Genomic DNA, 26,112 nt, shown 5'->3' with positions numbered 1-26,112 from the left:
CCAGGATCCACATAAGCCAGATGCACAAGTTGGCAGATGCAACAGGAGTTAATACCTATTCCGTCCATATATATCTGGCCCCCCACCTCTCACACTCTCAAAATAAATAAATATTTTAAAGAGAAAAAAGTGGTTTTGGGGGAGTTGTTGTTGTTGTTTATTTTTATTTATTTGCGAGCAACAGGCAGAAAGAAAGAGGTGGAGAGAGACAGAAAATGGGAGCATCAGGGCCTCCAGCCACTGCAAACGAGCTCCAGATGGGGCGCCTCCTTGTGCATCTGTCTAACGTGGGTCCTGGAGAATTGAGCCTCAAACTGGGGTCTTTAGGCTTCACAGGCAAGCACTTCACCACTATGCCATCTCTCCAGCCCTGGTTTTTATTCCAAAGTCCACGAAGTTTCTAGGCTTCCGGGCACCTTCAACCCTGAAACTATAGAACAGCTTATATTGATGTAACACACTTCTAATAAGAAGACCTCGGGAAACACAAGGAGAGAAAAGGGCATAAAAGTTTTCTCCAAGGTTTGTAGTCTGGACAGCCACGCAGAACACACCAAAAACAGAAGGTATGGTTCCAAGTGGAGAGCTTTGTGGAGGTGTGCGTTGAGGGCTCAGATCTGTGCAATCTTTGTGAAGAAGTAAGCTAGAAAAATAAGCCAGAGTGAACTAACTGAACACAAATACATAGGGTAGTAAGAAAAGCAGAACTCCAAAAATATATACAGTGTCCATGCAAGTAACAATATTGTTAAGATGTGCTACAGAAATGCTAAGACACATTTCTCTTGAATTTTGTGCAAATGACAACCTAATTTTCTTGCCAAATTCATTTATGGGGAAAGAAATACATCCATTTTGCCTTAAAAAAAAAACCTATTTTCTCTGTATACACTATTTGTTGTTGTACCAGTGATATATAGCTAATAAATATGGCTATAAATATTTAAGCCATTAATGTGATGGCATTACACATTAGGAATAGCTCTATGAGCTCACCAGGCACTATAAGTGATATACTCTGGCTCCCTAAGGAACTGTGCATAAAGTCACTACCACATAATGTGCATTCACAGTGACAAATGAATGCCATGTCACTGACAGACACTACATTGAGTTTATTTTAGTCAGAAAAGTAGGAAGCAAAGACATCATTATGGCAACTGATTTTGTCTAACTGATAGTATGCTCTGACTAGGGAAAAGTTTAAATTCTTTTGGAATTAACTTTACACCAGGGTAACCATGATTGTTTTATTCCTGAAATGAATGTAAAAAATAAATTGATAATAATAATTATTTAAGAACACTGCTAATGGTGTTTTGTGAGTTGTTTTTTTTCTTTTTTTGTTGCCAATTTCCTTCTCCTTTTCTGCCCTGAATTTTTCAAGGTTTTTTTTTCTTGCATATATATGTGTGTAGGTACATGTTGGAGGGTGGGGGGTTGCTTAAAATTAGATTATTGCTGCAGGATAAAAGTCATAAGTCATCCAGGCAGGTGGCTATAGGTGCAGAAGGGAAGACAGGCCTTGAGAGGTATCCAGTGTGGTGGTTTGCATGTATGACCCCATAAGCTCAAATGTTTTTAGTAAGATTGCACTTGCAATTTGAGTCTTCAGTGGGTGGAGCCTTCCTACGGAAGAGAGATGTCACTGGGGCATATCTTGTAGTCCATCCCTCAGGGGTGTAAAGAGAATTTTGGAGCTCTGGTTGTTGCTGCTTGATATGTACAGCAGTTGTTTCTACCTGCTTAGATCTATGGAAGTGAGCCAGCTTCTGCCATTGATGACCTGGATTCTGCAAGCCTGAAATAAACCCTTTCTTCCCATAAGCTGCTTCTTGTCGGGTGTTTGTCCCAGCAACAAGGAGCTGACTGCAACATGTGGGTTGGGTTGCTTGTCGAACTTCCACGAAGCTTAGCTGAGTTACACTGTCAATCTCTCTGATTGTTATTTTCCAAGTTTAAAAACGTAGAAATATACTAGGTACTTGGGAGACAGAGGTAGGATCATTGTGGGTTCAAGGCCATCCTGAGACTACATACTGAATTCCAGGTCAGCCCACTACAGCAAGACCCTGCCTTGACCCCCCCCCCAAAAAAAAAAACCAACCACAACCTAACAGTGGTGAAATTAAATGCACCTATGCCATGCAGAGTTGTTCAGTGTAAAATACTATACTAATGCAACTAATAAACTATAGAATGCTGATAAGTACTATGTTCTAATCAAGAGCCATGGTGGTTTGAATATAAAATGCCCACATGGCCTCATGAGTTTGTGATTAAGGTCCATGTTCTCAGCCTGTGGAGACTTGGGAACATGGAGCCTTGCAAGAGGAGGTGTATCGTGGGGAGTGAACCTTGGGATCTTATAATCCAGCCCCCACCCAGTGTAGCCAGCTCACTCCAGCTTCAACAAGATGTGACACATGCCATAATTTCCTGTTCACGATGAAGTTTCCCCTCAAAACTGTGAGCTAACATAAGCCCTTTCCTTCCATCAGCTTCTTCTGGCCGGGCATCCTGTCCAGCAACAAGACGGTAACTCCCACTATGCATGTGAGGACTCTAGACTAACTTTATCACTTTTCCTTCACTTGTTGAGCTCTCCCCTGTATGGTAGCTCTGCATCAGATGCTTAAGGTGCATTATCTGTAATCTCTATGAAACATGGGCATGATTTCTCCATTTTATAGAATTTAAAATTTATACTCAGGGGCGATAAACTCAAAGTCACATAAAGACAAAGTGGCAAAGCCAGACATTGGATCCAGGCCTTGTTCAACCTACTTCCAAAACCTGTGCTGACAGCTGAGAGATGGGGAAGACAAGAATACTCGACTGAGCAGACCCCTCACACCCACCAGCCCCCAACTTCACTCACCCTCCCTCATCAAGTTACCGGAATGTGTTGGAACTTGATGTTCTCATCTCCCTAAGATTACCCTAGAATGATCTTCAGAAACCCAGGGAAATAATTTCCCAGAATGAGTGAGGATTCTGGGATCTGTATATTTTCTAAAATGTGGTTTGTTTTTGCAATGTCAGTTACCTAATTGAATCCTTTGCTGGTCTCAGATTCTTCTCAGGCAAGTCTTGATGTCAACACAGAGAAGGAATGTCCTTAGACCTACAAAGGCGAGAGAACGTTGTCTAGGGTAAAAACCCTCTATGTTTGCTTTCACATTCTGTTCATTATATGCCTTAAACATTCATCCCCAAACCAAAATTATATGCTGTCACAAAGAATGAATTTAATTACATCTACTTAAAATATATGTTTCAGGTGTGTTTAAAATTATTTTAAAATGATAAATTATTTTGTAGTTATTATCTGTTGATACATGTATTAAATATAAATAATAAATAAACTTGATTTACTATTTCACTCTTACACCAAGACTGTGTCATATGGGATTTCACTAAATGAAAACAAACTTTTGTTTCATACTGTTTTCATTATTCCACATATCTGGGCATATAGGTAATATAGCTGGACTATACCAAGTGACTTAAAAGGGTCTTACATTAACTTGTATGCTACCTTTGTTATATACAATTTTTTCTTATATTACTAAAATTCCATATAACAAAATATATACCACATATAGTGGTTTGATTATAAAATGCCATTCCCCTTATAGCCATCTTAATCTCCAGATGGTGGTACTGTTCTGGAAGGTTGTGGAAACTTTAGGGGTGAAGCTTTGCTGGAGGAAGTGTGTTACTGGGAATATGTCTTGAGGTTTTCTCAGCCTGGGCCCCCTGGTCTTCCTCTCCCACTGTTTCCTGCAGGGGTGAGGAGATGCTGGCTTCCTGTTCCTGCCATGTTTTTCTGAAATGATGGACTCTAACCACTGTAACAGTAAACAGTAAGCTAAAACAAGATATTCCTTCCCTAAGTTGCTTCTGGTTGGACATTTTGTCCCAGAGATGAAACAGTAACTAATGCACCATCTACTTTCATTTATACAAAGCCTTTTATTATACATTATGAAGATGCAGGGTAAATTAATTGTAGCTCCTGCCTTCAGATATTCTGAGAGAGAACAGCAGTAGTTTTATAATATACTGTATTTAGGGCTGGGGAGATGGCTCTGCAGTTAAAGGTGCGTGCTTGCAAAGCCTGAAGGCCTGATTTCAACTCCCCACTTCTCACATAAGACCAGGTGGTGCAATGTGGTACATTTGTCTGCAGTGGTAAGAGGCCCTGACATGCTTATGCTCTCTCTATTGCCTATATATCTCTCTGCTTTCATATACATAAATTGTTTAAAAAGAGAAAATACTGTATTTAGAATTGAAGTTTGCCAAGGAGATTCCACCCATGCCACACACTATTTTATGTGTAGGTTTAATGCATAAATAAAAAGTACAAAGTTGAAATAAGATTTTTTTTCTTGTTTATAACTAAGGATAAGATAAATATTAAAAAACTAAATTATTTGATAAATAGATCATTATAACTCTGATCCTTGCTTTATCTTTATAATGTACAAAATTTTGTCTTATTTTGTGTTAAAGCTCTAATTTCATGAGAAGTCTCACATTAACTAAATTAGCTTACACCATGTACAGTGGAAGGAGAGCCTGCACAAAAAGCATTTTGTTGATTGATTATGATGCTTAACTGTGCTTAACACTTATTTAGCACTTTATATCCTCAGAGCACTTTAGAAACATTAGCTAATTAATCATCATGTCACTGAAGTGTCAGGAAGGTGGTTGAATTCCCATTTCTGAGATGAAAAAATTAAATAAAGTGGATTATGACAATGAAAGGCCTTAAAACGTCCAAATATTAATCCTTCAGGAAAGTTCCCTCCAAATGGCTAGTGCCATGAGTTAGCTGTATGTATGCTATATGAAGAAAGTCCTGCAAGTTACCACCACTTCACAATGCAGTCATCACAGCGTTTCCAGTGTCACGGAGCATATATTCCCATGGCCAGCAATCCATACTTCCTTATTAAATTTTGCTGTTCTCAAAGAGCTATTACATGAGTTCATTTTGCCCAGTATTTTACACTTGAAAAATATAACACTTGAGTAATTAGAAAATTCCTGTGAACTTAAAATGAATTTCATTCAGAATTTTCATTTTTGTCACCATTAATCATCACTGAAAAAACATCAACTACTGGAATTCTTTTAAAAAATCATTTAAAAACCAACGATATGAGTTAAGAAGTCAAGGATATTCCTAAATCAGATTATTATTTTAAATATTGATATTCTGAAATACTAACAATACACATTTCATGCCTTCTTAAAAGAACATCATTTATAAAGTGTCACTATTTTAACTTTTAAGTATTTTTGTCATACTACATGGTTCTTTTGACCTGACATACATAAAAATCTACATAATACAACCTCCAAACATATACTAACAGATGGTTGTAGTATAATATACATTCAGAAAAGAACACAAGCTGTACAGTTGCTGTTTTTACAAAGTAAACACAGGTGGTTAACTAGCACATAGATTAAGGAATAAATCATCAGATGTTCTCATGTTCCTTCTACTAAATCATTGCCTTCTAAAGGTAATTTCTTCTGAGAGTCTTATAACCACTAATTACCTTTGCAATTTTTTAACTTTATGTAAATATGTAATATAAATGTTTTTACTAATTTTAGAACTGTTTTCTTAATATTTTGCAAGACTAATGTCATCATAATATATCTATACTATGTATACTATAGTCATTCCTTTACATTATTGTATTACATAAGGGTATGTGTGTGCGCACACACGCAAATACACAGACCACAACTTAACTGATTTATTGAGCTATTGATTCTACTATCGATGTACATTTGGGTTGTGGCAGTTCAGTTACTACACAGAGTATGATTATAAGTATTTTTGAATAGATGTGTTGGTGCCCATAAATTCAAATTTCTATATAAATCTGTTATTAATAGACAAGAAAACACTTGCTTCAAAGCCTGTCCTCAAGACCAGGTAGTTGTGAGAGGGACAGATTCTAGAAACGTATTGGTTTATTATTCACATTTCATTGTAAAATCAAGAACTTTGCATGTGATGAATTTGAAGAATTGACTTATATTTTATATAAAAAATGAACTAGGGCTGGATAGATGGCTTAGCAGTTAAGGCACTTGCTTAAGGATCCAGGTTCAATTCTCCAGATCCCATGTAAGCCAGAGGTACAAGGTGGTACATGTGTCTGAAGTTCGTTTTCAGTGGCTAGAGGCCCTGATGCACCCATCCCTCCCCCTCCCCCAGCCTCTCTTTCTTTCTATCTCAAATAAAAATAAATAATAATATAATGTAATTCATTGAAAATAAAATCCTTTCTTTACATTATGATCACCTTCATCATAATGAAGCAGCCATATCAATAAAGATTTGTTTTGGACTTTGGTATCTGTCTGTAGCAGTTACCTTTTCCTTGTTGAGAAAAAAAAAAAAAAAAACCCAGATCAGAAGCAGCTTATGAAAAGAAAGAATTTATATATGTCTGGCTTACAATGTTGAGAGGAAGTTTCTAGCAGGGAAAGCATGGCAAGAGAAGGAAGCTGGCTCACATCATCAAGTACCAGCAAGCAAGAAAACAGCAGTAATGAACTTATGCACACCAGTAGTGCTGGACTAATAAACCTTAATGTTTCTATCAGTGACACACCTCCTTCAGCATGGTGCCACCAGCTAAGGGTTAAGTGTGAGGATTAATCACAAACACATATGGCTTTGGGAGACATTTTACATTCAAACCATCACATTCTGCACCTGGTCCCTATAGACTCATGGCCATCTCATGATCCAAAATGCCTTCACTCCAACTTCAAAAGTTTCCATACACTTTACCAGTTCCAGCAATATTTCAACGTCCAAAGTATTATCTAAGATTCAAGATAGTCTTTTAACTTTGAGCTCTGGAATATGTATGGACAAATATACGTATCTGTAAACATGTGCATGTTGACTAACCTTTATCCTAAAAACTTGGGACCAAGAGTAGTTCAGATTTCTCAGTGTTTTGTATTTTGAAATACTTCCATATACATAATAAAATCTCTGAGAAATGAGCTCTAATTCTAACATGAAGTCTATGCATCTATCTCATACATGTATACATGGCATGCAGGGAATTTAAAATAATATTGTAAATAACTTCATTTCCTACTTGATACATCATATCAGCCTTCCAATACTTTTCAATTTTTGAGGGTTTCAGACTTCTGCTTTTCAGGTTACTGGTGATCAACCTCTCTATCTCTATTTGGATGTTTATGTGTGTCTAGAATAGCCCCTTTTCACATAGGTGAAATCAGGCTTTGAGAACTAAAGTGTGTTTCAGTTCAGTTTCTTGGACCCCTTCTTCTAACCATTAAAGCCCTGGCTTCTGGGCTTTATGGGAACTGCTAATTCTCAGTGCTGACTGAATAAAGCTGGAGAAACCTTTTGCCATTTGTACTGTTACAAAACACTCTCAATCACATTAGATGCCAAGTGTTTACATGGCTTTCTTTTGTAGATTCTAGGATCATGTATCCTACTATTGGTTCTATGAACAACAAATGCAGATGTTGAGGCCACACAGAATGACAAAAAAGTAGTAGAAAAGTCAGTGAATTTATCATATTTATCAGAAAACCCACATAAATTTAAACCTTATTCTGAAATGGGGTGGTGCTTCCTTTTGACCACAAATTTATAGATATCATGGATTTTGTTATGTTCTAAAATGATGAATATAGGAAGTTCAAAGAAGAGGCAACATAGACAATAGGCATTGGAAATGCTGTTTGCTTTAATCTTAAAAGAGATGTGAAAGACATGTGAATGATAGCAATCAGGAATGATGAAGGTGCAGGAAAATGAGCACACTTACAGACTGTTCAAAAACTGAAAGAAAGACAACTTTTTGGGCAGTGTTATAAACAAACAGGCAATGAAAAGGTAAGCCACCAAGATTTTAACTGAGATTCTTACTGAAGCAATTTTAGTAGGAGAAATGGAAACCAAGCAAAACCCTAGTAATATACCAATAAAAGTCCCTAATGCCCCGCAAATATTACAGGCCATTGCCGAGGCCCTTGGTTTCCCACCAGGAAAGTAAGACCCTATTGCTGAAGACTCCACATACTTGGGCCGCAAGACCACTGAGAAACCCTGCTGGAACTGACCTGAAAACCTCTTCCATGTAGACCAGCTGACAGAAAGCTAGAAAAAGCCATGCTGCATGCAGTTCAATGGGAGAGAGAGAAATCACCAGTGAAGATACCCAATGGTGAACACTGCAAGCCTTATATTTGGCCAGCCAGGACAAATGAACCAAGGAGTGCAATAGTGGAACACCAGTTATGGAGAAAACCAATAGCCCTCTAATTTGACTGCAGGCTTGCTCCATGAGAGGGAATATATCCCTGATACTAAAAACCTACAACAGGGTAGTCATGATCCCTAGGAGTGTAACATTTGCTGCTGTCTGGCTAAATGTATATACTATGCTCACCAAACTGCCCAGTAAGCACTCCTCTTAACGTTCATACCCATATATTAATGCTACTTTCACTTTTGGTAGAGAACCTTGTCTTTTAAGATGGTAATGACCTTGAGATGACCCAGAAGGCAACATGGTGCTGAGAAGAAGTGACAGAGGAGTGCTCAGCACTGAAATATCTCAATCACACCTTCCATGGCTCAGGGTCCATTGTGGAAGAGGTGGCAGAAAGAATGTAAGAGTCAAAGGAAGGGAAGGACTCCCTAGAACATGCTGCTCCAGACACAAAATGGCCTGGATATCCATGACTTCTGTTGCAGTCAGCTTCACATTGCTGGTAGAAATCACCTGACCAAGAGCAGCTTGTGGGGAAAGGGGGTTTATTTTGGCTTATAGGCTTGAGGGGAACCTCCACAATGGCAGAGGGAAACAATGGCATGAGCAGAGGGTGGACATCACCCCCTGCCCAACATAAGGTGGTCCATAGCAACAGGAGAGTGTGCCAAACACTGGTAAGAGGAAGCTGGCAATAACACCCATAAGCCCGCCCCCAACTATACACTGTCTCCAGGATGTGATAATTCCCAAACCTCCATCAGCTGGGAACCTAGCATTCAGAACACCTAAGTTTATGGAGGACACCAGAATCAAACCACCACAATCTCACAGTGCCTAAGACTACCTACACAAGACCATCATAATAGGAAGAAAAGATCATGACATCAAAATAAAAGAGAGACTGATTGAGAGGGGGAGGAGCTATGATGGAGAGTGTAGTTTCAAAGGGGAAAATTGGGGAAGGGAGGGCATTACCATGGGACATTGTTTATAATTATGGAAGTTGTCAATAAAAAATTATTTTAAAAAAGAAACAAATCATCAAGTGATGGAGAGGTTGCTTATAAGGTTCTTGCCTGTGAAGCTAAAGGACCCAGGTTTGATTCTTCATGACCCACGTTAGTCAGATATACAAGGTGACACATGCATCTGGAGTTCGTTTGCAGCAGTTTAAGGCCCTGGTGTACCCATTCTCTCTCTTTCTCTCTCTCTCTCCCCCTCTCTCTGCATATCTCTTTCTCTCTCAACTACATAAATATATAAAATATTTTAAAAATCATTTCACATATTGTGATTTAACAACATTCATTGGCATGATTCCTTTCTTGGAAAAGGTGAGTAATTTACATATGTGGATTCTTTGGCATAATTAAAATTTTTCTAAGCTAGACACTATAATATTAAGAATATCCAACCATGGAAACAGAAATTTTTAATAACATGAATGTTCTTAGGAGGCTACCATTTATTAGTTTAATTATGTCTAAGCCTCAGAATTATTGTTTGTTTCTTTATTAAGTAAGTAAAAGAAATGGCCCTGCAAGAATGTCAGATATGCTTGTAATCTATCTTAGCATCTTAATATATTTCTGATTGATCAAAAAATTCCAAATAATTACTTTGGAAAATTGAAATTTTTAAATCGAGTATGTAATTAAAAACTATAATTTTAGATTTTATCAGCTAGTTCTACTTGAAAGCACTTTCAACTAAAAATTATAATTACATGGAAAAATAGACAAATAGTTTATCCATCTCATTACAGTATTTCTCACATTAACAACTCAAAGATCTATCCTGGGTCATTTCAGTTTCTCTGTTCCTACTTAAAAATTTAAAAAAAAAAAAACTTTTACTTATTTATTTGAGGGAGAAAGAGGCAGAGAGGGAAAGAGAGAGAGAAAGAGAATGGGCACACTAGGGCCTCTAGCCACTGCAAACAAACTCCAGATGTATGCACCACCTTCTGCATCTGGCTGAAATGGGAACGGAGGAACTGAACCTGGTCCTTAGACTTCACAGGCAGGTGCCTTAACCATTTAGCCATCTCTCTAGCCCCCTACCTAATAATTTTGAATTGAATTTTAGTTGTATGTCAATACCATGATGCACTGGTAAGTTGTAATAACTCAAACACACAGAGAACATTTACATATTCATGTTTCCATCAGTTTCATGACTACATAAACCCTTGGAATGATGCAAAATTAAGCTTCAAATCTAAAAGATATGTAAAACTACCTCTTTCAAAATGGCTCATTTGGGCTGGAAAAATGACTTAGTTAAGGCACTTGCCTGCAAAGCCTAAGGACCCAGGTTCAATTCCCCAGTGCCCAAGTAAGCCAACCACACAAGGTAGCACATGCATCTGGAGTTTGTTTGCAGTGGCTACAGACTCTGGCATGCCCATTCTCTCTCACTCTATCTGCCTCTCTCTCTGGGTCTCAAATAAATATACAAAACAAAATTTTAAAACAATTTAAATGGTTCATTTATTTCACAGTTACTTAAAATTTTCTGTGCCTCTTATTTTTCAAATACCAACTACTTTTGCAAGTACCAATTAATTGTCCACTAGGTTTATTTATCAGTGTAATATCATTAATTATTTATTTGTTTGATTGCTTTTTCAGAGGTAGGGTCTCACTTGAGCCTAGACTGACCAGGAACTCACTCTGTAGACACAGACTGGTCTTGAATTCACAGCAGTCCTCATAGCTCTTCCAGGTGCTAGGATTAATGGTATGTGCTACCACACCCAGCTCAGTGTAATATTTTTTTAAGGAAACTATATTATAATAGGTAATGATAGAGAAATGATAAGGTTGATGATAGATGGAAGATATAGAAGAACTATAGAAATATCATGATAGATAGTTGGTAGAAGATAGAAATAGAAGACTGATAGAGAAATAGATTTAGATGGATAGACAGAGAGATGACAGACACCTACATACCTAGGTGATAGATGACAGATTAGATAGCTAGATAGAGAGATACATAGGAAGAGAGAGAGAGAGAGAGAGAGGATACATGATACATACATCAATTATAGGTACATAGATGTAGATAATAAATAAATGATAGATTGATTGATATATAGATGATATATAGCTAGACATATAGATTCATTCATTCATTTTTTTTTTTTGGTTTTTGGTTGTTTTTTTTGTTTGTTTGTTTGTTTGTTTTTTGAGGTAGGGTCTCACTGTGGTTCCAGGCTGACCTGGAATTCACTATGTAGTCTCAGGGTGGCCTCGAACTCACGGTGATCCTCCTACCTCTGCCTCCCGAGTGCTGGGATTAAAGGTGTATGCCACCACGCCCAGTTTTCATTCATTCATTGGGAAGCACCTTATGCGAAATTTTCAGCTCCTCCTTACTGAACTACACTTTAAAATATCCAATTGCATCTTAGTTTTTGAATGTTTTTTTTAAATAAGGAAAATTAACCTATTCTATAAGTTGTGCTTATTAGTCATGTTGTATTATTAACTTCTAAAAGAAATTCTGAAAATCTCTACATATGTGTTATAATGCATAGATTCCACAACTATGAGAAAATAAATCAATAGAAATTTTGAACAAAAGAAATAGACAGTGGAACTTTTTTCCATAAAATGTCAGGAGGTTTGTGTTTGTGTTAATGAGAAACATTATCTTACCAAAGGATCCTGGTCTCCTCATTTCCATATATATAGGAAATTGATTAATACTTAACTAATTGGCACATGCAAATGGGGATTAACTGAATTCACTTTTCTACTCTACTCAACTACTGTAATTTAGATCCTTACTCAGATTTAAATCTTTTATTATTTGTGAAGGTAATCATCTTCCTGTTGTTAGAAAAAAATATCAAAGCACCATGCTAATTATAGCTTATTTGTGTCTCACAAATTAGCTAATTAACATCACTGAAAAGTAAATGTACAGTGAGTAAAGTTTAAGCTCCTCAATTGAGAATCAAGCCCTTTGTGCAATGCAGGGATGCAATATGTGCTATTGCATGCTATTGGGTCAGATACACATTTGAGGAGCTAATAACCAGTCAGATGCTCAGTTTTATTTCAATAAGATAGCTTTCTGTGGTTTTAATGCACTTATGACTATGAACTTTATGCATCAAGATAGTTAAGAGTTGTAAGAAGGAAGGAAAACAGAAATTTGTACATGTCTAAGGGAGCAGGTCTTTAGTAAAATCTCAGAAGACTCACGATATTCATGACTTGCTGGAGGGTACAATAAAGTCCATCATATCAAATTCATAATTTGATATTAGCTGACTGATATATTTCAACACTTGAGCTGGTTACCATAGCACTTCAGTTTCTGGGCACAAATCTTTTTTTAACACTTTATTTAAAAGAGCATAGCTAGAAATCCAACAGTTTTTGAGAAATCTAAGCTCAATACAGATGCAAGCTTAATCTGTTTTTAGGTAAAAGCCAAGTTGTATCTTGAAGCACAGCCCTTCAGAAACAGTAAGATGCTCTTAGCAGAAGTGTGGGCAACAAAACATGCTCAAGGCCTCACTACTTGTTGATCAGCCACAGTTTTGGGGACAATGTCAATGCATAAATCCCAACTCATAAAAAGTGAGAAAATCTTATGAGATTATGACCTCAAAAGCATGAGGAGATACAGAAGGTAAAATAAAAGCATAAATAAGAAAATATTTGATTCAATGTCATAATGAGTGAGATAAATAAAAAAGCTAAAGACTCAGAAAACTCAAATAAGATAAACAGAAATATTGGATCATTGAGGAAATGTAGGAAAGGTGATTTCAGTTAATTGGTTCATGTCATTTTCTGGGTTATGGTGGTATGCGTAAAGCATGAGCAACTGGACAAATCAGGATGCCTGTACTAAGAAAGAAGAACATCGGTCTAGTCAGTAACCCCAGAAAGTCCTCAAGGTGGTAGCTCAGGCAGTCCAGCCAGCCCAGGAAGAAGGCTTTGTGCTGATTCTCATAGACAGCAAGTCAAAGACACTGTAATCACACTTGCTCATAAATAACAGAGAAATAGATGAACAAGTTAGGCAGGATGGAGGAGAGGTAGGAAACATCTGGGAAGGTACATTTGGGAGTTCTCTGGAAAAGGGAAAGTTACACAAAACAAAGCATGAAATAAGAACTTCGGGACTGCTACATGAATTCAGTATATTCCATCAAAGTGGCAAAGGCCGGTTGTTTATCTAAGTGAAATACAGGAACGGTCTATAGCTAATGGCTTCTACATAAATGAAGACCTGGCCTTTGTTGTACTCTAAAGGGTGCTCCAGGGCCTCAGGAGTTCGTTTGGTCAGCAAAGTGCATGCCTCGCAAACACAAGGACCTGAGTTTAATTCCAAGAACTCACATAACACCACAGGCCTGGCAACATGTGCATTTAATCCTAGAAGTAGGGAAGTGGAGACAGGAGGATCCCTGGAGCTCGCTTACCAGACAATCTAGCCTAATAGGAGAGCTCCAGGCCTGCGAGAGGCCGTGTCACAGGGGAGGTGGACGGTGTTCCTGAGGTGCTCCTTGAGCTTGTCCTCTGGCTTGCAGCAAACACACACATACATTCAAAGTAAAAAGGTTATTACAGACTTTTTTGTTTGGGGAAGAAATCAGGTTCTCATTGAGTATACTACAAGGGTAGCAGAGCTGGACAGTAACAACTGAACTACCTACAGTCGAGATTTTCATTTATGACAATATTAAAGCATCATTTACGCTTTTGTATGAGTTAGCCCTAATCCCTTGTCTTAACTCTCAGAATCTCTGATGTAGCTTGCTCAAAACCAGGTTCTCACTGAGGCAAAAATAGCCTCCTTGAATTATAGAAATGCAGTCTCACTCTAATTAGAGAAAACCTTGGATGTATTTGTTATATAGGGAGTTTTGGGAGTCCTCATCTCTTATGAGCCTCTCATTTTTGGTCTTTTCCCTTTTGTAAAGCATCCACTAATTTGTCTCCAAAACTTGTTTATCACTATTTTTTATGACATTCAAGCAGACAGTATGCCACACCCCTACTCTACCATTAACTCTTTTACACATCCATGTACCCACTCTTCTTTCCTCACCAACTTTCTAGATCATCCCATAATCTAATCTCTGTCCTAACTGATAATGGTTTAAAATTGAGAGGATGGTAAGAGCAGTCTTCTAGTAATACTTGGCTTACACAAATGGTAAGGGCTCATGCTGGGAAAAGCAGTTCCCTACATGCAGAAAACATGGCTTCTGTACTTATAAAACTATACCAAGAAGATGGTTGCTCATACTGCTTTGTGATGAACTTTATGTCTTAAAATTAGCTTTCCCTGGCTGGGAGATGGTTCAGCAGTTAAAGTGCTTTCTTGAAAGGTAACTTTCCAAATGACACACTGCTTGTTCAAAGAAAGGTTTGCCTCACATAAAGAGAAAGGCATCCGATAATCATGTGAACACAGAAAAGAATTGCTACTGGGAACAAAATCTCTTGTCTTTGGCCCAATGGAAAACATTTACTTTGATTCCATACCCAGGTCAATGGACCACAGAAACCAAAGTCAGTACTTAAAAACACTACCACTAACCACAAGCCACCCAAGAATCAGACACTTTTGTATAGGCCAGTTCCTTCCCTCACATGCTCATTTTAAAGGACATATGGGTTTGGTAAATTATGCACTTCTGTTAAAGTGGTTTTCGATGTATATGTGGATTTCTTTGAGTTCTGACATAATTTTTGATTGGTAGATGTAGAAAATAAATGTCTAGAAAATGAAAGATTTAGCTACTGCAAGTATACATGTATACAGAAAAATTTGCCACCATCTTCATAATTTAAGACAGAATGCTTAAAAAATAAACCTTGTTTTGATTAATTGCACTTTAATGCCTATTACCTACATGAGGGAAATAGTGTTGAATAAAGGGCCAAAATAGCCTCAGTGGGCTTGGAGAGATGGCTTGGCAGTTAAGACTTTTGTCTGCAAGCCTGAGGACACAGGTTCAATTCCCCAGTACCCACATAAAATTAGATGCACAAGCTGGCACATGAACCTGGAGTTTACAAGTGGCTGGAGGCCCTGGTGCTCCCATTCTCTATCTGCCCCCCATGTAATAAATAAACATTTTTTTTAAATAGCCTCAATGTAATATAGCACCATGTAAAGATGGATGCAAAGGGGCCCACGCATCTGTAATCCCAATGTGTGCCCACAACAGTGAGAGGTACAGACAAGAGAACCCGAAGACTGGGACAGCTACTCTGATGTTCCTTTGCAGCCTGGAAATTTGTTTGCAACAAGAGTCCCTGTATCAAAGAAGGTATCACACAAACACCTCACAGTTGTCCTCTGACCTCCACATGTGTGCTGTGACAAATACACCTGCACATATATACATACACAAACACAAAAGTAAATAAATTAGTAGTTTAAAAGCTTATGAGCAACAACATATCTTTCCAATCTTAATATGCATAAACTTCCCTTCTAATACTAGTTATTGTATCTTAGGCTTCCAGACAGCACAAGATAAGAAAATAATTCCATGATTTTTAAGCCAGACAGTAAGGCTCCTCAGTCTAGGCATTTGCTCCCAAGGTAGATAGATGATAGATTAGAGCCAGGTGTGATGGTGCACTTGGGAGGCAGAGGTAGGAGGATCTCCATGAGTTCAAGGCCACCCTGAGACCACATAGTGAATTCCTGGTCAGTCTGAGCTACCTCAAAAAAAACAAACAAAAGGCCTGGAGGAATGGCTTAGCAGTTAAGGTGTTTGCCTGCAAAGCCAAAGGACACAGGTTCAATTCCCCAGGACCCACGTTAGCCAGATACACAGGGACCACACACCTCCGGAGTTTGTTTGCAGTGGTGGAGGCCCTGGTGTGCCCATTCTCTCTCTCTCTCACACTCACTGTCTCTCTCCCCTCCCTCACCTTTCTCTGTCATATAAATAAATATTTTTTTAAAAAAATGATAGATGATAGATGATAAATAGATAGATAGGTGATAGAGACATAAAGATAGATGGTTAGAGATGGGTGATGGATGATAGAGAGATAGATGATGGATAAGTGGTAGATACATGAAGATAGATAACAAACATGGTAGATGGATGGTAACTGATGGATGGTTAGATAGATGTCATATACATATGTATATATATGTCATGTATATATACATACATACACACATATATATGTATGTACATGTATATATACACATAATATATATATGCCTTTAAACAGCCATGGAATGCCTTCAAGAGGTAGGAGGACCATCATGAGTTTGAGGCCACCCTGAGAGTACATAGTGCATTCGAGGTCAGCCTGCTCTAAAGTGAGAACATATCTTGGGACAAAAAAGCCTTCATGGATAATATTTTCATTGAAAGCTTTATGTAGGAAGTCTTCTTCAGCAGGGACCTAAGGAACATGTAAAATTTGAATGGGCAAAGAGCTGACAAAAAGGCTTTTTTATATAAGATCATGAAAAGATTTCAGAAGGAAAAGAAGACAATTTGGGGCAAATATTGGTAGGCAGATAGATTACTGTCAGGAAGAAAAAAACATGTAATATAGTTTGGTCCTAAAGTGTGTGTGTTGATGAAAGAACTCCAGTAGCAAATGACTTAGTATTCATTGAGATAAGGCATATGGGAATATGATGAAAGTGACTGGTGTGTTGACACACTTAACTTCTCATCTTTTCTGCCCATCTTGACCATACCTTTCCTCTAATACAAAAACAAGACCATCAGAGGATTTCCTGAGTTATTTTGGGAGTGAAAATTTACAAGAAACCAACTGCAACTAATAAAAAAATCTGAATTTAATTATATGAGGAACTTTTGATCAAAAGTTATGTAAAACAAAAATAAATGTTAGAACTGGCACAAAGTAAATGCAGGAAAACGCACTAATGAAAAACTATATTTTTTTCTGGCAATAAAACTTAGCTAAGACTTATGTGATGGAAAATCTCAACCTACATTCACTTTGCCAGTATTATGGGGTAGTTTTAATTATTGAGACTCCAGAGACTTCCCTTGTAGAAGGAAAATATTACTTAGATATATAGGATATCAACTTTCACCTTCTATATTATGATAGATAGGAGTTGTTTCTATGGGTTTTCACCATGGGGGGAAAACCCCTTCCAAACAAATTACTTTCCAGTTTAGAATATTATTCTGTACATCAGGGAACAACTTAATAATCCTGACTGCTTTGAGGGGTGAAACACAGGAAACTCTTTCATCTCTCAGTTGGCATGAATCTCTTCTACACTATGATATTACACTGAGCCTTGGTTGGTTAAGCACAAGTAAGCTATCCTTCTGCCTCCAACAAATTACAACCATGACTTCACTTCTCTTATTTGGAGACCAAATTCAAGTAAAAAGTAATTGGGCACGTGTCAAAGTCATTACTAGGTGACTAAAATTAAATGTGATCAGGTAGAAATGTGCTTTGTAAAGTAGATTTAAAAATGCTCCTTTCAGCCGGGAGTGGTGGCGTATGCCTTTAATCCCAGCACTTGGGAGGCAGAGGTAGGAGGATTGCCACGAGCTTGAGGCCACCCTGAGACTCCATAGTGAGTTCCAGGTCAGCCGGGACTGGCGTGAGACCCTACCTCGAAAATGCAAAGGGGAGAAAAAAAAAAAAAGCTACGCTCACTTTTGGTTAGAGAAGCTTCTCTTTACAGATGGTAATGAATACTGGGATGACTCAAAAGGCACCATAATGAGGAGACAAAGTGACAGAGGAACACTCAGCTCTGAAACATCTCTATCACATCTTCCAAGGCTCAGAGTCCATTTCAGAGGGCATGGCAGAAAGAATATAAGAGCCAAAAGAAGGGTAGGCCTCCTTACAATGCAATTGTTCACACAGAAATTGACCTCAATATCCATGACCACACAAGATCCTCATAATAGAAAAAAAAAAAGATGATGATATCAAAATAAAAGAGAGACTAATAGAGAGAGGGAGAGAATATGATAGAAAGTGGATTTGTGAAGGGAAAACTGGAGGACGGGAGGGAATTATCATGGTTTATTGCTATAATTATGGAAGTTGTCCATTAAAAAAACAAGTTTTTTTAAAAGTCATTTACATTATGTTGGTTTAAAATAATTTTCTAAGGTAAGTCAATTCCTCACTAAATATCAATATCAAATAGTACATCAGTTCACCAAATCCAGTTAATTTTTGAGTCCTTTGATTTCTGCATTGTATATCTTTATCAGGCCAATAATCACTGGTTTATTGTATATTCTCAGAAATGAAACATCATGAAAGCCTTAAAACCTGTAACAGGGTGACGGAGACATACACTGAGGACACTCAAAGCACACCAAAGCAGAAATCCAGAAACTGCTGAGAGCTCATCACTAATGCAGACACATACCCACCAAGGCTCAGGGAATTTTGCAGAAGAGGGGGTGGAAAGAGTGTAAGAGCACAAAGTGGGAGAAAATATCCAGAGACATTGTCTCCGCACAGTGGCTGACTGCTGCTCTCACAACTCAAAACCCACTTCCCATAACCCACAACACATACCAGCAATCCCACTATGGAGGGCAATAATGGTATCAACATATGAAATGTTCATACAAAGTTTCTGCATATTTTTTCTTAAAAAGTTAAAATCTGCAGGACTTCCAGTCAAGATGGCAACTCCCTAACTGCACCGCACCTCCCTGGGAAAGAAAGACAAGGCATTAAGGGTTCACTGGGTCTTATAGGGGAGAGCAATCTCTAACAGATTACCAGTGGGAGGGCACAGAGGAGAAAAGGGAATCGCTCATTCCCTCACTCACTGGTAGCTCATCCGTCTCCTAATCCCCCAAGCAGCTGCTGTACCCATACTCCCAGCTTCAGAATACTCCCGCACTTATTGTAGGAAAGGGGAACCAGGGAAGCATAGTTCCACTGGCCTCACTGCACAGGGGGAATCACTGCTGACCCTGCCCATGCATGATCTTGGGCAGGCTCCACCTGCTGGCTCACTGGAGGCTCAATCAGTCCATCTGCCCACCACACGTGCACCACCCATTGCACATGCAAGCCTAGCCTGCTCAGCACATTTGCCCGCTTATGGCAAATTTACATCCACATGCAAGCTCAGGCCCATTCCACCTGCCCACGCAAGCTCAGGCTCACTCTGCCTGTGCTTTTGCATGAGCTCAGGCCCAATCCCGTCTGCTGAACCAGCCGCCTGCCTGTGTCCCGGCGCGTGAGCTCAGGCTGATTCAGTGTCCCATTGTCCCACCACATGAGAGTTTAGGCTGCTTTAGTGCTCAGTTCTTCCGGGATCTCAGGCTGCTTTGGCATTCAGCCAAGTGAGAGCTCAGGCTGCTTCAGCTTCCCACTGTGTGTGTGCGCGCGCGCGTGTGTGTGTGTGCGCGTGCGCGCGCTCAGGCTGATCCACCCACCCACGTGTTAGCTCAGGACCACTCTGCCCATCTGCTTGCCTGTCTGCTAGCTCAGGCCATCTCCCTCAAGAGGCACCACTTCCCCCGCCCACCAAGACCACAGTCCTACTCTCCCTGCCCATACACTGTGATGGGCAGACCACAGCACAAAAGAAATAACATAAAGACACGTGGGAACCCGTGCTGGGGCCCGGGTGGCTCGCATGGCCAGAAATCCCACCGGCGCCTCCTCCGGCCAGGTGACTATCGCAGTCCAGTACGTCTCCAGCTCCAGCGCGAGTGGACACGGTCACAGCCCCACAGTTCCCGGCAGAAGACTCCCCACTGCCATGTCCATCCTCTACGTCTCCCCTCACCCCGAGGCCTTCCCCAGCCTGAGAGCCCTCATCTCCACCGGCTACCGGGGAGGCTGGCGAGGGTCCCGGCTGGGGAGGAGCCCATCCCCGCATTTGTCTCCAGCCACCACCGCCCAGCTGCCCCGGTGCCCCCACCTCGCCTGCCCGCCTTGCAGCAGGGACCTGGGGACCTCTGGGTGTGGGGTCCCCTGACTGTGGCCCAGCTACTGTGGCCAGCAGGTCTCGGGGGACCTGGGGATAGCCGGGCTGCTGTCCTCGTCCAACAGTGGGTCAGTTACGCAGACACCGAGCTAGTACCAGCTGCCTGTGGGGCGACACTGCCAGCCCTGGGACTGCAAAGCTCCAGCCAGGATGCCCAGGCTGCACTCGGGGCCCAGGGCAAGGCCCTGAGCCCCTTGGAGGAATGGCTTTGGCTGAACACTTACCTGGCTGGGGACGCCCCCACGCTGACCGACCTGGCTGCTGATACAGCCTTGCTCCTGCCCTTGCGATATGTCCTAGACCCCTCTGCCCGCTGGATCTGGGGTAACGTGACTCGCTGGTTTAACACATGTATCCACCAACCAGAATTCTGAGCTGTGCTGGGAGAAGTGGTCCTGTACTCAGGGACCAGGTCTGTCCCTCAGCAGCCAGGTCCTGAGGTTACTGCGCCCGCAAAGACAGCTGCTCAGCTCAAGAAAGAGGCAAAGAAACAGGAGAAGCTGGAGAAGTTCCAGCAAAAGCAGAGGCTCCAGCAGCATCCCCCAGCGGTGGAGAGGAAACCTAAAGGAGAGAAGAAGGAGAGACAGGATCTTGGGATCATTACTTACGACCTCCGTACCCCATCTGGGGAAAAGAAAGATGTCAGCGGCACTATGCCCGACTCCTACAGCCCTCAGTATGCGGAGGCTGCCTGGTACCCTTGGTGGAAGCAGCAAGGTTTCTTCAAGCCAGAGTATGGGCGTCCTAGTGTGTCCACACCAAATTCCCGAGGTGTCCTCATGATGTGCATCCCACCCCCCAACGTGACAGGCTCCCTGCACCTAGTCCACGCTCTCACCAAGGCCATCCAGGACTCCCTGACTCGATGGCATCACATGATGGGGGACCACCCTGTGGAACCCATGCTGTGACCACGCAGGTATTGCCACCCAGGTGGCGGTGGTGAAGAAACTATGGCGGGAGCAGGGACTGAGCGGGCACCAGCTGGGCCGTGAGGCTTTTCTTCAGGAGATCTGGAAGTGGAAGGAGAAGGGCGACAGGATTTACCACCAACTGAAGAAACTCAGCAGCTCCTTGGACTGGGATCGTGACTGTTTCACCATGGACCCTAAATTGTCCACTGCTGTGACAGAGGCTTTTGTTCCGCTTCATGATGAAGGTGTCATCTACCGCAGCACCCGCCTGGTAAACTGGTCCTGCACCCTCAACTTGGCCATCTCAGACACTGAGGTGCCTAAGAAGGAGCTGACGGGTCGCACCCTGCTCTTGGTGCCTGGCTCCAAGGAGTTTGGAGTACTTGTGTCCTTTGCATACAAAGTTCAAGGCTCAGACGACCAGGACGAGGTGGTGGTGGCAACAACTCAAATTGAGACAATGCTGGGTGATATGTCTGCCACTGTGCACCCCAAAGGTCCCAGATATCAGCACCTCAAGGGGAGGACTGTGACCCACCCATTCCTGTCCTGGAGCCTCCCCATTGTCTTTGATGACTTTGTGGACATGGAGTTCGGCACAGGAGCGGTGAAGATCACCCCCACCCATGACCAGAACGACTATGAAGTTGGGCAGCGGCACAGGCTAGAGGCCATCAGCATCATGGACTGGCTCGGGCCCCTCATCGATGTGCCCCCGCCCTTCCTGGCCCTGTCGAGGTTTGAGGCCAGGAAAGCAGTGCTGGAGGCCTTCAAGGAGTGGGGACTCTTTCGTGGAATCGAGACAACCCCATGGTGGTGCCACTTTGCAACTGCTCCATGGATGTGGTAGAGCCTCTGCTAAGGCCTCAGTGGTATGTGCGCTGTGGGGAAATGGCTCAGGCTGCCAGTGCTGCTGTGACCAGGGATGACCCCTGCATTCTGCCTGAAGCCCATCAGAGGACATGGCACTCTTGGATGGATAACATCTGGGATTGGTGCATCTGCCGGCAACTGTGGTGGGGCCACCGCATCCCAGCATACTTCGTCACCATCCATGACTCGGCCATATCTCCTGGGGAGGACCCTGATAGGCGCTACTGGGTGAGTGGACACAGTGAAGCAGAGGCCCAGGAGAAGGCTGCCCAAGAGTTTGAAGTGTCCCCAGACAAGATTATCCTCCAGCAAGATGAGGATGTATTGAACACCTGGTTCTCTTCTGGCCTCTTCTCCTTTTCCATCTTTGGCTGGCCTAACAGTCAGAAGACCCCAGTGTGTTCTACCCTGGGATGCTGCTGGAGACAGGTCATGATATCCTCTTCTTCTGGGTGCCCCGGATGGTCATGCTTGGCCTGAAGCTTACTGGCTGACTGCCCTTCAGAAAGGTCTAACTGCACACCATCGTGCGTGATGCTCATGGCCAAAAGATGAGCAAGTCTCTTGGCAATGTCATCGACCCACTGGACGTCATCCATGGAGTGACCCTGCAGGGCCTCCATGACCAGTTACTGAGTAGCAACCTGGATGCCAGCGAGGTGGAGAAGGCTAAAGAAGGGCAGAAGACTGGCTTCCCAGCTGGGAGTCCAGAATGTGGTACTGACGCCCTACGGTTTGGACTCTGTGCTTACACATCCCAGGGTCGAGACATCAATCTGGATGTGAACCGGATACTGGGCAACCGTCACTTTTGTAACAAGCTCTGGAATGCCACCAAGTTTGCCCTCCATGGCCTTGGGAAGAGTTTCGTGCCCTTGCCCGCTTCCAAGCCTGGAGTCCATGAGAGCGTCGTGGACCGCTGGATCCTCAGCCACCTGACTGAGGCCGTGAGACTCAGCAATGAAGGTTTCCAGGCCTATGATTTTCCTGCTATTACCACTGCCCAGTACAGCTTCTGGCTCTATGAGCTCTGTGACCTCTACTTGGAGGGCATAAAGCCCATCTTGAATGGAGTGGACCAGATGGCAGCCGAGAGTGCCTGTCAGACCCTGTACACATGCCTGGATGTTGGCCTGTGCCTGCTCTCGACCTTCATGCCCTTCGTCACAGAGGAGCTCTTCCAGAGGCTGCCCCAGTGAACAGCCCAGGCCCCTGCCAGCCTCTGCATTACTCCCTTCCCAGAGCCCTCTGAGTGCTCCTAGGACGACCCTGAGGCAGGAGCTGCGCTGGAGCTGGCACTGAGCATCACTTGGGCCGAGCACTCCCTGCGTGTTGACTACAACCTGACCTGGATCCGCACAGTTTCCTGGAAGTGGCTGATGAGGCCACAGGTGCCCTGGCTTCGGCAGTGTCCAGTTACGTACAAACTCTGGCCAGCACAGGAGTGGTGGCTGTCCTGGCCCTGGGTGCTCCTGCACCCCAGGGCTGTGCTGTGGCCCTAGCTTCACAGCATTGCTCCATCCACCTGCAGCTGCAGTGGCTGGTGGATCCTGCCCGGGAACTGGCCAAACTGCAGGACAAGTGTGGTGAGGCAGCAGCTGGCACAGAGCCTGCAGGAGTGGCGCGGTCTCAGGCTATTCTGTCAAGGTGCCCCTTGAGATCCAAGAAGCATATGGAGCCAAGTTGCAACAGGCAGAAGCAGAGCTCAAGAAGGTGGATGAGGCCATCGCCCTATTCCAGAAGATACTGTGACCCCCAACTCCAACCCTCAAAGCCCCAGTGCTCCACCATGGGATTGGCAGCAATAAAATATTTTGCCAGAAAAAAAATAGCATGAAAAATCAAATGTAAAGTAAATCAAGTAAGATCACCCAGTCCTACAGTGAACGTCTCTAATCAAAACATAGAAGAGACATTAGGATCAGAACACAAAAATGAAGCTATGAGCATTGCAACCCTGACCAAGTTACTGGAAGAACTTTCAGAAAAGCAACAGAGGACCAATAATCATATGGATGCTGATCACTAGACTAGACCTAATAGAAAAGAAAATGGAAGAAGTTCAAAGACAGTTAAGAGATAGGAAGGAAAGTATAAAAAAAGAGAGCCTCAAAAATTAGCTGGCAATGCTAAATGAAGACATAAAGAAATGCAAGGATGACTTCCAACAAGCATCAAGAAAATCAGAAAATGATATGTAAAGGGAGCTTGACAGAGGGATGGAAACTATACATAGAAAAGTAGTATACTATGTAAACCTAATTGAACAAGTCCAAACTCTTTAGAAGCTCTCAAAAATAGAGTCAGCCATGTGGAGGATGTAAACTCTGATCCAGAAGAAAAGACAGAAGAAACAGTTTGAGATTTCAAAAGTTTCAGTAAGTTCAAAAATTTCTGTGAATAGAACATGAGGGAATTGTGGGATACCCCTAAACATCCTAATATCCAGATCATGGGAATACCAGAAGGGAAGAAATTCAGACCAATGGCATGGAGAACTTATTTAAAAAAATAATTGAAGAAAACTTTAACAAAATAATGGAAGAAAACTTTCCCACTATCTCAAAAGAAAGGCCCATCAAGATCCAAGAGGCTGACAGAAGTCCAAAGAGATTGGACCAAAGGAAAAACTCTCCAAGACATATTGTCATTAAGACTCTAAACATTAACACCAAAGAGAAAATCCTAAAAGCAACTGGGGAAAAACAGCACATCACTTTTAAAGGCAACCCCATCAGAATTACTTCAGACTTCTCAATGGAAACCCTGAAATCCAGAAGGGCCTGGAATGGAAGACTACAAAGTCTAAGAACCTATGGCTTTCAACCCAAACTACTTTACCCAATAAAAGTTTCTCTCATAATAGAGGATGAAAGAAAAACTTTCCATGACAAAACTCAGTTTTACAATTATATGAACACCAAACCAAACCTACAGAGAGAATTTCAGGAAACTCTCCACACAGAAGAATCAAATAATCAACCTCAAATGAATACAAGAAGCAGATCACAATAACCAAACTCGGAGAAGGCACAAAAAAACTTCAAAGTCCATGAAAACACCAAACCACATATGCCAACACAATATGGCAGGGATCAAATCAAACCTCACAGTCATTAACCTAAATATCAATGGCCTTAATTCACCCATCAGGAGACACAAGCTGACAGGATGGATCAGAAAATTAGACCCCTCAATCTGTTGTCTTCAAGAAACCCACCTTACCACTAAAGACAGAAACCTCCTCAGGGTGAAAGGGTGGAAAACAATATTCCAAGCAAATGGGAATAAGAAACAAGAAGGTGTAGCTATATTAATATCAGATAAAATAGACATTAAACCAAAAAGAATCCAAAACCAAAAAAACAAAAAAGACAAAGAAGAGTACTTCCTACTTATAAAGGGAACAATCCATCAAGAGGATATCACAATCATAAATCTTTATGCACCAAGCACAGGGGCACCACAGTTCATAAAACAAAGCCTTATTGACAATAAAACAGAAATAACAGCCAATACCATCATAGTTTGGGACTTCAATATATCATTATCAGTAATAGACAGATCATCCAAACAGAAACTCAACAGGGAAGTAAGAGAGCTCAACAAAACCATAGATCACTTAGACCTAACGGACATCTACAGAACTTTCCAACCCAAATCCACAGACTACACATTCTTCTTAGCAGCCCATGGAACATTCTCTAAAATAGATCATATATTGGGTCAAAAAGCCTGTCTCTACATATTTAGGAAGATTCACATAATTCCCTGCATGATATCAGATCACATTTCTATATTGCTAGAAATTAACAACAAAAGACCCACCAAGAATCCCAATGGCACCTGGAAACTGAACAGCACACTTTTAAACAATAAATGGATAGCGGATGAAATTTTTAAAAATGCAGAATTTCTAGAAATGAATCATGATGAGAACACATTGTACCAAAACTTATGAGATACAATGAAGGTGGTCCTCAGGGGAAAATTCATACACTAAATGCCTTTATAACAAAGAGAGAGAGATC

The 26,112-nt window shown here is 41.4% G+C and overlaps 1 pseudogene; it reads left to right on the top strand.

Moving 5' to 3' along the window:
* The first annotated feature begins 20,066 nt into the window (after window positions 1–20,066).
* LOC101607457 lies at window positions 20,067–23,895 on the top strand (annotated as a pseudogene).
* The last annotated feature ends 2,217 nt before the right edge of the window (window positions 23,896–26,112 follow it).

This window comes from Jaculus jaculus, chromosome 4 (assembly GCF_020740685.1).
Source record: "Jaculus jaculus isolate mJacJac1 chromosome 4, mJacJac1.mat.Y.cur, whole genome shotgun sequence".
In the NCBI taxonomy this organism is placed as follows: domain Eukaryota; kingdom Metazoa; phylum Chordata; class Mammalia; order Rodentia; family Dipodidae; genus Jaculus; species Jaculus jaculus.
The sequence above is the reverse complement of the archived record's forward strand: the minus strand, read 5'-3'. Positions and strand labels throughout refer to the sequence as shown.